The following is a 12537-nucleotide window of genomic DNA, read 5'->3' on the forward strand; positions in this document are numbered from 1 at the left end:
CTGAAAAAGACTATTTCATTATGTTTATCTTTCCTCGTAAGTGATTTCGCAGTAGATGGACTTTTGAGTTCTCCACCAATTCTTCGGCTCACCATTGTGCCTCCCCTGGGTCTTCTGCTTTTGACACTCTAATCACGGTCTCCTTCAAAGCAGGTCACTCTCAGGCCCCAAGTCAAGATGCCTGAGAATCTCTCATCCATGCTCCAAGTATCATACCCCCAACTGCCTGCCCCTCCCCGTTCCACCTGCATCCTCCTGCTCTCTTTCTTCCTTTCAACACATCCTCACTGAGCATCCATCTCTGAAAGACAGTTCTTGTTGGTCTTGGGTACCAAATTACCAAGACCATAATTCCTGCCTTTTGAGTTTATATTAGAGTCTAATAGGCCAGACTCTGGTAGGAAAGCCAGGCATGTAAAAAGACCCAGGGAGTAGTTAGAGTAGATACAAAACATGGTCAAGGAGAGAATAACATGAGGAGAACACTGGATTTCGGAGACTTGGATTAACATCCTGGATTCACTACAGCTTGGATCTGTGAGCTCGAACAAGTGGAATAACCTCTCTGACAGTGTCTGCTGTCAGCTGCCTTATGTTGGGTTCCCCCAAAGCAGACCTGGAGATAGGGGCTGGGGTACAAATGTTTATCTGAGAAGGGCTCCTAGAAAGCACGAGCAAGGAGAGGGGGAGTGAGTTAGGAGAGGCAAGGAAGCAGGTTACTGAGAAGGTGGTAAGCAGGTATGCCGTTGCAGGCATCTGGGGCTTGACCCTGCTGGGGATTCCTGGGAGATGGGGCAGCACCTCACTCAGAGTTGCACCCTTCGAGGAGAAAGAAAGCAGAAGCATTTATCCACCAGTTCCTGCACATTAGTGGCTGAAGGCTGCTGCAGGGCATGTTAACTTCTCCACTGGCCTGCCTGGGCCAGGGCCAAGTGTGTTAGGTCCAAGGAAAGCCCTTTGTGGGTGCACAAGGACTCCACTTAGGTGAGGAAGAGTAAGGAGAGCCGGGCACTACTGGGGAGGGAGGGACTGACAACATCTGCTACACCTTCTAGAAGACCTGTTTTGGTGGACAAATGAGAGGCTCTGGAAGCCCTGAGCAGAGGACATGGCAGAAGCATTAAAGGTTCCTAAGTGGAAACATAGGATGAAGCGGTGCCTTCACCCACCCCTGGACGACAGAGCACCTTTAACACGTTCTCATTCCTTGCTTCCTTTTCGACCTTCAGCTGGGATGGGCCCTACAAAATCCTCAAAACCAGATCTCCCAGACCCTTCCTCCCATTTCCATAGCATCCTCCCTAGTCGTGACCCCCACCTGTTCGCCTGCAGAGGCCTCTTCCCTCTGGTCTCTCCTCCACCAGCCCCAACCTGCCAATCACAGCCCAAGGACACACAACAAAATGCTAGTCTTCCCACATCCTTCCCCTCTTTAAGGCTTGCCATAATAACTCCTTTTTTCCTACAAGATTAAACCCTCAATCTCAATCTCATCTTGTGATTCAAGGCCACCCCCGTACTCCTCTAGGTTGTTACTTCGATAATCCACTCTGCTCCTCAGTCCTGAGACCAGCATGAGAAGCAATGCCTTAATGTTGCCTGTGGACTTATCCCAGTGTGACTGGATCTTCATTTTATGAAGTAGGAATTCTGGAGTCAGATCCAGGTTTAGATCATGTTCATCTGCGTGTCAACTGTGATCCTTGGGGAACACTGCCAACATCTGTTTCCTCACATGAAAAACAGGGACAATCATCATCCTGCCTTCAGAGGGTTGTTGTAAGGATTAATCTTATTCACAATCAGTAGCTTTGACCAGTGCCTGGTACAAAATGAGTGCCTGATAAATGTTAGCTATCAGTACCAGCTCCCACAAGATGTTATTTTAAGATTCTTAAAAGAAATCAAGAGATGTCTACTAGAAGGTTTTCTCTCTCTGCATGAGCTCATGAGCATCCTGAGCCTTTCTGCACCCTGACTGCAGCTCAAAGCCATATAAGGCACCCAAACACACCTCCGAGCAACGCACAAACAGCTCGTCAGCTGTTTAAAGGTCTCACCGTTACTCACAGCAGCCAAATCAAAGGTTAGAACTGCTGAGTGAAAGGTTAAGAGCAGTATAACCGAAAAACAACTGGGGGCGTTTTCCCTCGTTCCTCAGTCTCTCGTCACGTGAACAATACCTACAAGTTCGCTATGTGTACGTCACTCATCCTGGCTTTCTCTGCTTTTGGTCAGTGCAGCTTTCACTGCAGAGGGCGTCTGAGACTGCAGCTGTTAAAAGCTATGTTTGCTTAAACTTATGGTTACCCAAGGGGGAAGGGGGGTGGTGGACAGATACACACTACTACATATAAAACAGATAAGCAACAAGGGTTTACTGTACAACAACAGGGGATGATACTCAATATCTTATAATAACCTATAATGGACAAGTAACTGAAAAAATTATATATATATATACATATATACAAAACTGAATCACTTTGCTGAGTACCTGAAACTAACACAATATTGTGAATCAACTATACTTCAACTAAAAAAAAAGCTATGTTTAAAAAAAAAGTCATGCAGGTAAATATATAAGTGAGGGAAGGTGTGGTTTATTTCATTTTTTTAATGTTTAATTTTATCTTTAATAAGTAATAGATCCACAGGGGTCACAACTCTTAAAAACATGAAAGGATATACAATGAAAGTCTCCCTGCCTCTTCTGACCCCAGCCACTCAGTTCTCTCTGGAGGCCACTAATATTATCAGTTTCTTCTAGATATTGAATATTCTTCTAGAGAGTCTGTACAAATACAAGCAAATAAATAATTTTTTCTCTTTTAACACACACTTTTTCACTAGCTTTTTAAGCTTTATTTTGCTAAATATTTAATACCTGCAAAAGAATATAACATAAGCCTAAGATAAAAGAATAAAAATACCACCACTCAGTGTAAGAAACATTACCTTCCTCATTTTCATAGCTACATAACATTTTCTTCTACATCTATATTATAATTAATTTCATCAGCCCCCAGTGGATGAGTCTGTAGGTGGTTTCCAATGTTTTGTTGTTACACTGAATAACCTTGTTTCTCCAACATCTTACATATGGGCAGTGTATCTGTAAGATACATTCCTGGATGGGGAATTACTAAGCCAAAGGTATGTTCATAGGTCATTTTCACAGATAAATATCTGGAATGCCTTCCACAGAGTCTAAAACAAACTGAATTTTTTATTTTTCAAAGTTTCCAAGATGCCTACAAGTTTAATAGGTGGCAGCGTCATTTCAGTGACAGAGCAAAGAGGATGGCAAAGTGAAAGGATCACTTAAAAAGGACATTTTCTAAAAAAAGACAGACTAAGTATCTTTTTTGTTTTACCCTCATATAAAACAACTCCTGGCTTCTCCTTCAATACTTGGTAAAGAGTTCAAGTACATACTTTACTCTGGTTTAATTCCTGTGAGGATTGATATCATTTAGAACTGACCAAAATAATTATTTCCTGTAATGAGGTAATTATATAATCAAGTTGAACAACACTTCTCTGTAATTTTGTTTCCTTAAAAATGCCTCCTGCCTTAGGTATTTAAGATGTGCATGTTGGGTTCCAAGTTTTGAAATAAAAATCTCCGCAATAGTTAAGTTCTCTCGACACTCAACAGCAACAGGAACAAGCAGGGTGACTATTAACTAAAGTGTTTACCTGGAAACATAACCCCTATCAGATTACGGGAAACTATGAAATGGAACGTCACTGCCTCTGGAACTTGGCATTGGAGGTTCACGTAAGTACACTGAGTTAAAGTGACTTACTCAAAGCCAACATTACTTCCGATCACAAATCTGCTTGCAGCAAAAGAAGTACATCAATGAACTGGTGCCCCCAGGATCCTCTGGTTTTACCATGCTCCCCATAACTCAGAAGGAGCTGCTCTACTGGGTAGTAGAATTCAGATGGTCTATTGACCGCTGAGGCACAGAACCAGCTGGGAAACGCCACCTGGCGACACAGTGAGCCAGGACAGTGCTGCCAGAATTCACAGGTCCAGGCACCAAGGGATGGAAGCAAAGCACCTCTGGCTGCTACACCCAATGACCGCCTCTCCAAACACCTGCTTCCCTTCTCTGTGACTCTGAATCAAATTCTTTTCCGCTTCAAGTAGCAAGAGTGACTTCTGTTATCTGCAGCTGAAGGCTGACTGGTACGCTTCCTAATCTGTGTCTCTGAGGGAGGAGTCTGAGCACGTTGCTGCTGTTGTTCTTTTTAACAAACTCTCCAATAAATCTTAAGCTCAAAAAGTTTGAAATTAGCTGATAAACGTTCTTTGCAGTAACTACAAGATAGGTTAATCTGGGTGGAGAGCTGTGAAAGACACCTCGTCCAGGCCATGGGGAAGCCCCTCTTCCCTTCCCTCCCCTCCCCCGACTCCCCCCCATCCCCAGCAACTCCTGCCCACAACAGAAAACACTTCTCGAGTGACTAGAATTTGCTTACGAGATGCGGGGGTGAACTGGCAACTGGGTAAAGTGGACAGCAGCCTGGCCCTAGAGTGGGATTATCTGAATTCAAATCTTGTCTCTGCCACTCACTAGCTACATGGCTTTGGGTAAACTACTTTATTCCCCATTTGTAACACAGGGTGAATAACAGAATCTACCTTACATTGTTGTTTAGAGGATTAAATGGGTTAATACACATACAGGGTTTAGAAGGGCTATCTAGCACATATGAGGCACAGAGTTAGCTATTCAAAACACTTTTACCTTTCAGAGTATGAAAAAGTCCCCCCCCCACACACACACACAATCTCATGTGAGCCTCAAGATAACTTTCTTAAGTGAAGCAACAAAGGCCCAGAGAGGTTAAGTGACTTCCCCAAGGTCACACAGCAAGTGACTAACAAAAGCACAGCTGTAATGGAAACTAAGGACTCAAACCTGATTCTTCCTGTATTGAGTGCAGGGACTAGGTCTCCTCTGCACCTGGCCCCAAGGAGGTCACACACAGCTCTGCACCCTGTGGGCCTTCAGTGGTAAGTGACTTATCCAAATCCCATGGTTCTAGAAATGGGGTGTGCCAGAACAGTGTGACTGTATTAACATGCTGCCCCTCAATTTCTTTCCAATGTTCTTCCCAGAAATTGCTCTAAAACTCCAGGTCCCCATGGCAACCTCAGGAAAGACTGCCTATTGACTGCAAGTGAAATTCTGCTACGACTGCTCCCTTGATAACAAACAGATGGTATTAAAAGCCTGGCCCAAAGAGACACCTGCTGTAGCTCATGGCCAAAGCCACATTCTCCTTAAACTGAGAGGGTGAAAGAGATGGTTAATTCTCTGATGCCAGCCAATGTGGTCAGCTTGGAGGAAAGAAGGAAAATGTAATGTGATCGCCACCCACGTCACAATCAGACACACAGGACAAGGTGCTTTCAATATATGTTTACGACAGGAAATTAGAGTGAGGTGACCACCAAGAGTGTGAGTGTGACACCAGTTAAATTAACTGGTGATAATCTGCTGTCTATGGAAGTCACTTGTAACGTGCCTTCTAGACCCAACGGTGAAATAACAAGGCCGGGAGTGGAGGCTTGAGAGGTTGCAAAAGAAAAAGGACAGTACAATCTAAACAAGAATCATATACCTTTCTAAACAGTACTGTCTGCAAAAGGACAGAATAAACTAAAAAAGGAACAGAATCCAGTGAACAGGAAGAATCCAAAGAGCCAGAATTGAGCAGCATTTTTCCAGCATTATCCAGACATCCAGTGGAGAGGGGGACCTGATCTTCCAGACCCCTACGGTGACAGGACTTGTTCCTTCATTAAATATTTGAGGAATATTTGCTGAGTGCCTCCACTGTCAGACACTGTACTGGGCAAGGCAGAGAGAGTTCACAGTCTAGGGAAGGGTGATAGAAAACAGACTTCTAGACGAGTAACTGCACATGATGATAATTTCAGTTAGTGACAACTGCTATGAAGGGAAAAGAGTGGTGAAGTAGCCTGACTGCTGACTGGGGCAGTCAGCTTCCAAGGAGCAATCAGGGAAGGATTTGGTGACCTGTCAGGGTGCTGACAGCCAAGAGAAGATGGACAAAATGTGGGGGAGAGGGTCAAATCGGGGCAACTGGAATGTGGGGTCTGTCTGTGCAGGGACAGAAACTTCACAGGGGAGGCAGGACAGAGCACGGATGGTGGAGCTGGCATCACAGAGGCAGCCGACCCAGACCATACAGGGCCTCGTGGGCCAAAGTGAGAACGAGGCATTTTATCTTAAGTGCACATTGAAGCCAGTGTGTAGTGGTGCTGGTGGTGGTTGTGGTTCTAAAGCAGGAAAGTGAGATGATCTGGTTTCTGTCTTTAAAAGATTACTCTGGCTGCTCTGTGGAGAAGACACTGAAAGGTGGGAAGCGGACAAGAAAATAAGCAGAGAGTCTATTAGGGGTGGTTCCTAAGGCTTCTCCGTGACCTGGATGCAATAGACAGCCCTCTATCCATAGGTTCTGCATCTGTGGATTTCAATCTGGAGTTTTCCATCCACGATTGGTTGAGTCTGCTGATGTGGAACCCTCAGATACTGAGGGCTGATTACATTTTGCCATTTTATGTAAGGGAACTTGAGCATCCATGGAGTCTGGTGTCCACAAGGGGTCCTGGAACCAATCCCCCACGGGTACTGGGGGATGACTATCCCTCTGGGGTATACAGCTTTCTTCCCTCCATGTGGATGCTGAGGAAGGCTGTATGAACCAAGGGATGGATCTAGTCAAGAACAAGGCAGTGTTTGCTATGCGTGAGGCCAGCGGGCCTGGAGGACAGATCTTTGATGTCCCTAGAGGGCTCTTTGGAAGTCTAGAAATGGTCAACCTGCTCATCATAAAGGAAGAGCTGGATGACGGCCAAGCTCAGAGCAGTCTCCCTTGACCCACATCCCCCCTCCACCAAGCTGTCTCACTTCTCTGCTCCCTGAACCACACCACTCTGCCTCTTCCTCCTTTTCTATCCTGAACCCATTTCAAACAGGCTTTCATCCCCCTCCACTGAAATTGCCCTGAAGACCTCTGAAGACATCGCCAAAGCCAATGGTCATCTCAGTCCTCAGCTTACTCAACTGAGGAGTGACACCTGACGTGTCGGATCCCTCCCTCCCTCTTGAATCACTTCCATCCCTGAGCTTTCCTTGTTTTTCCCTCCACCCTCGCTGAGCAACCCCCTGCCCCACTTCTGGGGCCTCTTCACCTCCTGACGTCTAAACCTAAAAGCTCCCAGGGCTCGGTCTCCAATCTCTTCCCTATCTACATTCTCTCAATGATCTCACTGAGTCCTGTGCCTTTAGATACCACCTATTAACGGACATCTCCCCACCTTCTATTCCCAGCATGAACATCTCCCCTGACTCCCAGTCTCCTTTATCCAATTCCTACTTGACATCGCCTCTTAGACATCTAACTGGCATCTGAAACTTAACATATCCAAAATAAAACTCCTGATCTTTCTTCCCAAAGCTGCTCCACCTGCAATCCTTCTCAACTCAGTAAATAGCAACCATTCTTCCACACGTAGCATGTGTCCATTGTCTGCCTTCTCCACCAGGATGTGAGCTCTGTAAGTGCAGGGGCTTGTTTTCTTCATTGCTACACCACCAGGGCAGGAACAGTGCTTGGCACACAGTACAAGCTATGTGTTGAATGGATGAAACACTTCCTAAAGGAAACCTCCCAACCTCCTTTCACCAGCTAATTCCCCCATCATGTGTTCTCACAGAGCTGTCACCTCTCCTTGATAACTCTCCCAGTAACAAGTGCACAGTCACTTGTGTGATTCTGTCATGGATGTTAGTCTCCACCATCAGCCTATGAGCTATGAGGGCAGAAACTATTCTGGTGTAGGTTACCAGCATCTAACCTGGAAGCTGGCATCGAGAAGGCCCTCAACAGGCAAAAACAATAATAACATCAATAAATCTTGTTACAGGAATAAACAGGTAATACAAGCTATGGGTCCTCTCTCCAGAAAAAGGGACTTATGTACACATTCAGTGGGTGTTAACGACCTCAGGTTAGGAACTCTTTCTTAGTCTGTTCAGATGGCTATGATAAAACACCAGAGACTGGGTGGCTTATAAGCAACAGAAATGCATTGCTCACATGTCTGGAGGCGGCAAGTCCAATAAAGGTGCCGGCATGGTCAGATGAGGCTGCAGGTCAAAGGCTTCTCACTGTATCCTCACAGAAGGGGCCAGGGAGCTTTACAGGATCTCTTTTATAAAACCACCAATCCCATTTATGAGAGCTCCACCCTCATAATCCAATCATCTCCCAAAGCCCCCACTCCAACACCATCACCTTTGGAGGTTAGGATTATACCATGTGAATCTTGGGGATGGGTGAGGGGTGGGTGGATATAAATATTCAGACTTTAGCACCCTTGCTCTATGACCACGGGCTAAATTTCCTCCAGGGTTCACCAGGGAGAAATACGCTGTTCCTTCCTTCTGTGCTCCTCAGCCACACACGGGGAAGGAGATACCCTGATAAGATGTACCTGTTAGTTGGGGTACTTCTGAATACTCTTCTCAGAAACGGCATAGTACAGTAACATCTAAGGAGGGTTGGGAGGGAGCACATTGGAACGAAAAGCAAAAGAAGAGGCCAAGAGAGAAGCCCTCCCACAGAGCATTCCTGTCATTTCTCTACCAAGAGAAAAAAACGGCGATCACAGTTTTGTCTCACAGCCGAGTTCAACCTAACCTCCTGGCTGCGGCTGTTTTATGTGCACAATCACACACCATCTCACTGACTTCATAACTGACAGCGCTAATGGAAACACACTTAGAGAACCTCATAAATTTAGATTCATTCATTCAGCAAACGTTTACTGGGCATCTACCGTGTGTTGTCCATGGAGAGAGAATGCAGTGCCTCTGGCCCACTCCGAGCATCAGAAGCTGGCCTGTGATAGTTAGAGCACTCGGCCAGGACACCTCACTGGCAGTCATTACTAGAGAGCTTCATCCACTCAGTGTTCTAGGATGGCGACAAAGGATCTTGTTTGGAGAAACTGTCACTAGCCTCCAGAGTGAGTCTAAGACTTGACTACACACTGTCCACCCACTGCCGCCACCATGCAGAAGAGGCAGCGGTGCTCACAGGAGTGTCCAGCTCCTGCTCCTGGAAGAGCCGGGGGTAACCGCTGTGCAGGGGAACTCAGAGAGTAATTCTGGGTCAGGCTGGACTTTCCGGCCCTGGGGATCCTCAAGTATTTCCACATTTTCTGGTTCTTTATCTTCTGTACGGGAGAGAACAATCACTTCTTCCCTGGAGGCCCTTCTATGTGATAACAGAGAAGTTCTTCATTTTTGCTTACGTATTTGAAGTGTAATCTTTAAGTGCCAAGTCTTTAGTAAAGATTTTTATACAACAGGCTCCTCGAAGGCTGGCCCTCTGCTTTACATGCTAATGAGAGTAATTAATGAGATAATAAAAGACACATCAATAAAGGACAGAAGTTCTGCCCCTTGAACCTGAGCACTCTGTGTATTCTTGTCTTAGGACAGTTCTGTCTTACTCATCGGGGCCTAACTCTGCAAATGTTAGGCACCTCCATTCCAAGAGGACAGGGCTTTCAAGAGAGTGAGAGAGAACGAATACATGTATGTATATGCATGACCAGGACATGGTGCTGTACACCAGAAATTGACACATCGTAACTGTCTGTACTTCAATTAAAAAAAAAGAGAGAGCGCCACCGTGAGCCCTCTAATTGCCAGGCCCCGTTGCCCCCTGGTCTGGTCCACTAGCCAGATGTCTCCTTCACTCAAGTGTTTTCTCTCAGGAACCTGTTTCCCTCCTCTAGCTCAGGCTGCTCTGAAGACCCAGGTCCATGAGACAGGCCTGCACACGTCTGAACCGTAAATGGGGACAGGGTTCATTGGTTTTCTTTCCCACAAGGCTCCTGAACCTCATGCAGAACAAGAGTTTTATGGATGGACATCTGTCTTCAGCATTCCTGAACATCCTGGGACGGGCGACAATTCCACAAACACTGTAGGACACTTAAGGGGCTGCCTGCGCAAACACACAGAGGCTCCAGTTCCACGTGGAACAGCACAAAGTCTTATTTCCAACTCAGTGGAAATACGCTATGACAAGTGCTTGAAAGGGCACTGCTTTACTCAGGGAGGGGTAAACTGCAGAATCAAGACTCACCAATAACTGTGACTTAAAAAAACACACACGCGTGTCTCTAACAGAACAGTTCCACAACACACTTTTCAGGCGGGCCTGCAGGCCTGGAAATGACACACACCCTTCCCCTTATATGCCGATGATGAGAACCTGGTCACGTGGCCACACCTGGCTCCAAAGGGCACTGGGAAATGCAGTCCCGGCCAGAGCAGCCACAGGCCGGCTTCAACTCTATGATTCTAGAACCAGCAACGACAGACTATAGACCAAGGGTGAAATCCTCGAGCCTCCAGATTTTATAAACAAAGTTTTTCTGGAGCACAGCCACCCACCTGTTCATTTACATACTGTCTATGGTTGCTTTCCTGCTACAAGGGCCGAGTTAAGACGTTTCAGCAGAGACCTTCTGGGCTGCAAAGCCTAAAATATTTACTATTTGGCCCTTTAGAGAGAACATTTGTAACCCCTTCTCTAGAAGGATGGATTCAGTCTACATTTTCAAAATTTACCCCAGAAATTATTATAAAGACACATGGCCAAAAATATTCCTTGAATCAACTTTTTTTTTTTTTTTGTCATACTCAGACTAAAACAACTTTGGGAGTACAAAATTATGGACCGTGCATACCATAGAATACAATGTAATCTTTAAAAAGAATGAGGAAGTTTGACTCGTACTGACTGGAAAATATCCAAATACGCTAACTTTAAAAAGCAAAATGCAGAACAATAATTTCAGAATGTTACCACTTGTGGGAAGAAAAAAATAGAATTTAATACATAATATCTATATGCTTGCATGGACATAAAAAAATTGTTTCTGGGTAGGAAAATCAGAAAATTGAAGGACAGAGTGGGGGTAAGATTACTTTTCACCATATACCCTTTTATAGCTTTTGAATTTGTACAAAGTGAAGGTAGCATCTATTATTTATTTAATTAAAAATTAAATGAGAAAAACCACATATACAAAAAGGTTTGTCTTTACTTCCACTGTTAACAAACCTTTCTTTTCAAAGACACAATAGTTCATCAAAGCCACAGTAATACCTTCAATAAGGTCCAGTGAGTTCTCCCGACCTGAGGAGCCATCTTATGTCACTGTACCTGCTTCCCCATCAGATTCTCAAAAATATGCTCCTTCTCTTATTTTCAGTACAAATTCTATTTTAGTCCCCTGCTTTTCTTGAAAGTTCCTCTTTCCAGGCAGCATTTATCAGTATTTACTCAGTTCTCTCACACATGTGAGAAGCAAATCTGACCTCAAAGATAAATTAAGCACAGAGACAAAAGTAACAGTTCCTGACAAACAATTTCGAAGAAAAATCTTGCAAGGGAACCTACCTTTCAGTTAAAAGTGACAGCATTCCAACTCACACAAGCTGAGGAGATAAAGAAATCCACTGGGTTGTAGCACTGGGAAGTTGGAAAGGCGGGGCTGGCTTGAAGCACAGAAAGATCCAGGCACCCAGAGACGCCCTTGGGGCTCTGGCTCTGCTCTCAGCCACGCTAGGCTGCACTCTGCAGTCAGGCCCTTCTGTGTCAGTCAAGGAGCTCACCGGCAGCCCCGAACTCCCAGGCCCCTAGCTCAGCAGTCCTGATGGAGAGAAAATTTTTCTCCCTGAATGTCATATGGAAATTCTAGAGAACACTAGGACAGGTCATTCTTAGACTTGTCCAGGGGTGGGATCCAAGCCTGGCACAGCTTAGGCTACATGCCTCTACCTCTGGGCCACCAGAACTATATGAAATATGCAAAGAAGAGTTCCCCAAAGGGCACTGTAGGAGTCGTAGGCAGAGAAAAACAAACGTCCTCTATTGCTTCTAACAGTCATGACAACGGCCACTGGGTATTTTAACAGGCTTAAAACTATGAACCTTGCTCACCACGCTGGTTAGAAGTAGGGTGTTTTCAATTTCAAGACAACGTGACTGGTAAGTTCCAAGTTAGACACACACATTGTCTGACTGGTCTGCACTACACGTAATTTTGAATACCAGATTGGAAACAAGATTGCAAAAAATAACCAAAAAACAAAAAAACCTCCAAAGATGCAATTTGTAAATCAGATCACAATCCTTTGGTCCCTCTGAAATTTTTACTCAGGACAAAGTATTTCCATGGTACAACCTGCCAAAATTTATCTCCTTCATTGTAGTCACAAACTTTTTGAATGACCATCTGAAACTCAACCAAGTTATCTAAGTACAGGGTCTATACTTGACTCTAAATTATAAAATAACTTGGGTTGCATTTGTATTCCTCTTACCAAAGCTGATTCACTTTCTCCAAGAATCTTCCAGGTCAGCTGAACCAAATGGACACGTGGCATTTCCTGAGATTGACTG

This window comes from Camelus ferus, chromosome 25 (assembly GCF_009834535.1).
Source record: "Camelus ferus isolate YT-003-E chromosome 25, BCGSAC_Cfer_1.0, whole genome shotgun sequence".
NCBI lineage: Eukaryota > Metazoa > Chordata > Mammalia > Artiodactyla > Camelidae > Camelus > Camelus ferus.